The following is a 4,316-nucleotide window of genomic DNA, read 5'->3' as shown; positions in this document are numbered from 1 at the left end:
GGTGTCTCAGGCTTGCTTTTCCTCATTACCACATGAATTTTCTGGTAGACCTTGGCGTGTGAAGGATGCTGATGGAAAGGAGAGGAAGTGGTGGCTGGTCTGGGAATCCTGAACAGCTCTCATCTGCCATTGAATCATGTGCCCTGATTAATAACATAGAAAATATTAAGTAAATGTATTTCCACCCAATTCTTCATACACACAGGTCTTTGAGTCTTCTCCAGTATCACAGACTTTAGGATGATGTGCCCAGGGGAGTCATTGTCTTCACGCAAGGAGAAAAACTACACAAGTCAGATGTGGGCCTAGTGGTGGTTGACACCTGTACTCAGGTGACCTGTGTTTCTGTGTTAGTTGTTGAGCTGAGGTTAGTAGCACAAAGATACTTTGATTTCCCTGCTCCCCAAATTTTGGCAAGGCAAATGGGTGTGGGGAGTCAGTTTTGAGTTGGGCTTGATAGTTATATGAAGACTTTAACATATACTTAGTCCTGGAGGTGTCAAAAGGGGATTGGAATTTGTAGCTACTCGGCAGCAGCTAGCAAGAGAGCTTTGCTTCTGGGAACAAATAAGAAATAGGGCAGAGGCAATGAGTGAGGCTCGTAGAAGCCTTGGTTGTTCCTTTTGTCTGGCACATTGTTGGAATGATCCCACTCATCCAGTCTCTGGGAGGGTCCCTTTCATTTTGGAGGAGTCCTCAGCGCTATACATGTCACCAAGTTGTCCTGATAGACAGTAAACTCCAAGGGGCTTTGTGTGCCATGGCCTCGGGCTGGTGGATGTTTTCCTGATGTGGTCTGTGAGTAGTCCCCAAGCCAGATGGCGCCTTGTCCTGAATCAAGCCCCTCCCTTGGCACCACAAAGCAGAAGTTCCTGGGTGGGTGGTGGTGATCTGGACACTGGCCTGGGGCCACTGCCCACATTGCTGCGAGATCCTCACTGTTCTCTCTCTAGACTCACAGATGACAGGGAGTGAATGAGGGAAGTCAAATATTGTGGCAAGGAGAGGCAGGCAAACATGTGCACGGCCAGCAGAAGTTTCTCACTGCAATAGGATGCTGAGAGAGGAGGATGTTGAGATTTCGGAAGGAAATTCAGACGTCTCAGTCCTAAGGCAAAGTTTTAAACAAAGAAAAAACACATCTGGGCTTGAATATGGTCAAGGTTTGGGGTTACTATTCCATGTAACGGTCTGAAGTGAATGGGGTGGGTTGAGACCCAAAGGGCATCTGAAGATAGAGGACAAAGGAGGTGATAAAGAACATAGTTTCATGATTGACCAGAAGCTACATGGTTGCTAGCGCAGTCTTCTACAGAGGGCTCCTACATCTGTGTTTGGCACCAAACAGCCGGCCAATATGTTCTCAAAAAGCCTGTGACAGAATTTTTATACACTGAATTCTGTTTTGAAGGCACAAGGGAATATTACCCCTTAAAAGAACCTCAGGGGAATCACTTTGAAAAAGCAAAGAGTCATTTTAAGTCATAGACACTCAACAATTGCTTTTGAATCTCTGAATTTTAATGCATTTGCCCAGAGTGGGGTTGGGCATTTCACCTTTCCACCCGGTGGGATAGTTTTTCTCTTACATAGATGGTCTGTAAAGTTCTTAACTGAGCATTGTAATGAACTCTTTCCCAGCTATTTTTACTTTTGATGTTCAAGAGTGGGAGGGGGGGAACCATTTGTTATAACAGAGTTCAAACCATATTGAAAAAGTTATTTTCTTTAAAAAAAAAAACTTCTTTTTCAAGGAAAGGCCTTCTCTAATAGGACTTTCGGTGACAGTTACCAAAGGATAATCCTACCAACGGAGACACTCAGCCTTTAAGTCTGGCTTTTGGAAAACGAACATTAATTCTTTTTTCTAAACAGGACACTGTGAGCTCAGTCATGTACACTATGAAAATAGTTGGTGTGTGTTAGTACACTTTGTGCCAGATTTCATGCTTGTTGAAAGGTGATTGGAATCAAACCAGCATATTTAAAGGTCAACTGGTTGTTCTTAAACAGTGCAGAATTTTAACTCTTTCATAATCATGGATTTTAACCACATGGCCATTTTAGGAAAGAGAAGAGACTGCATACTGCCTTTTAACTTCCTGACCTTTTTTCCTTAGATTTTTAAAAACTTCTCAGGGCTCTCTTGTGGATGAAAAGGGTCTGAGAAATGAGTTCTCAGCTGGTATTTGGAAATGGGTGGGAATAGAGATGTAGCTCTTTTAAAACTACTAAATTTAGGTCAGGGGTCTAATGAGACAGTGCACATCCCAAACCATGTCTAAATGTCATGTTACAAGTTCTCTCTTTTTAATAAGTACTTCTGATTTGCTAGTGGTTTCTAGCCCTGTCTCTTTCTTCCCACTTTTGTACACTTTTTTTTTCTTAGCTCCTGGAAAAGCTTGGTGGAGAAACCACTATGTAATCATCAATATGTATCCTAGCCCTTTGATGTTGACTTTGTTTCTGGGTAATTCACTAGGCTTTGGGGTTTTGATGCCTTTTCCCCCAATGATTTCAGATCCATAGGTTAAATGATTTATTTTGTTGATTTTCAGAATGCCTTCTGTCTACCAGTCTCTTTGCTGAGAGAGACCTCTTTCAAAAAAGTAGGGTGACTTTTAGTCATTGGGTGCTGGACCTTCTTGTTTTCTAGATTAGGTGTCCTGGGGAGTCCCTAGAAACTGTTCAACATTTCATGATGAAGACTCCAGTTTGCAAGCTACAAAAAACAATCTTTCTTAAGGAAAAACCTCTGTGAGATTGACATTGGATGTTTCCACAAATGCCACACATGAGTTTACAGGTAAAGGAAGTTGGAGTTCAAGCACTGATACACGTTGAGTATGTGTGAAGTCTTGCAGTTGTAACTAAAGGCAAACTAAAGTTACCCTGAGAAATCAGAATCTCTCTTTGTCAAGAAGGTAATCAATATTTTTTTCTTTCTTGGTTACTTCATACTTTGCCTTTAGTTCTTCTCTCTCTATATTGTCTACAACTTTTTAGCTGTGAGACTGCTGGTTGCTTAAAAACTCCGATCGTCATTTGCCTCATCTGCAAAGTGGGGATTACCTCACCTTCCTCAGTGTTACTGTGAAAATTAAATGAGTTAATTCATGTAAAATGATTGAAACAATGCATGGCACAAAACAGACCCTCAAATTAACTCATTATTATTATCATTATGGTTGCTGTAAATCTAGTCTTTTTTACTAGTTGCTATGCCATATGGACATGCTTGACCTAGAGGGTTTCTTCCATTTGGGGTGGCACAAGCCCAGGAACTGAGGTTAAAGCTGCTTTCTTCCCAACTCATCACCCTGATCTTTACTGCCTACACTCCAGCTGGAGGTTGGTGGGAGGGCATCATAAGCAAGACGGTGGTCCTGAGCCAGAGAGCTGGGAGAGCAGATTGCCAGGGTGGTTCTTGAGGGAAAAAATGTGGAGCCAGGGGGCGCCTGGGTGGCACAGCGGTTAAGCGTCTGCCTTCGGCTCACGGCGTGATCCCGGCGTTGTGGGATCGAGCCCCACATCAGGCTCTTCCGCTATGAGCCTGCTTCTTCCTCTCCCACTCCCCCTGCTTGTGTTCTCTCTCTCGCTGGCTGTCTCTATCTCTGTTGAATAAATAAAATCTTTTAAAAAAAAATGTGGAGCCAGACATGGTGGCGGGATCACTCTTCAGCCACGGAGGGGAATTCTGCAAGACTGAAGCCCACCAAAGACCACAGGCAAGAAGGGTATTGCTCAGCGGTGTTTTCAAAAAGAGACCAGTAGATGGGAGCCAAGAGGAGAGCTGGGGAAATTTCTCCTCTGACAGCTGTCCTTTATGGTCCCTCACTCCTTCTAGTACACTCCCTGAACTAAAAGCTCACTTGTTCTTAGACATTATCTTCCACAGACACTGAGCTCTGTTTACCTCCATGACAATGTTGTTCTCACGTGCTTCTCTAACTCCCTCATTGAAGACCTACAGTTTTCACCATTTACTAAGTTAATTCTCCTCTATCACAGACTTATTCACAAATCTAACATTTACATCTGAGCTAAAGCAAAATTGATATAGCTACAAAATACATGCTGTGGTAAATACCAAGCCTTAGAATATTAATGACACTTAGAATTATGTTAAGAATAGTTTTCACAGCATGGTTTTTCAAATATTTTTTACTGCAACCAAGAGTAAGAAATAGATTTTCATTTTATTTTATTTTTTTTATTATGTTAGTCATCATACAGTACATCATTAGTTTTTTTTTTATAATTAATTTTATTTTATTATATTATGTTAATCACCATACAGTACATCCCCTGATTCT

This window comes from Ailuropoda melanoleuca, chromosome 3 (assembly GCF_002007445.2).
Source record: "Ailuropoda melanoleuca isolate Jingjing chromosome 3, ASM200744v2, whole genome shotgun sequence".
In the NCBI taxonomy this organism is placed as follows: domain Eukaryota; kingdom Metazoa; phylum Chordata; class Mammalia; order Carnivora; family Ursidae; genus Ailuropoda; species Ailuropoda melanoleuca.
Note: the sequence above shows the minus strand (reverse complement) of the source record.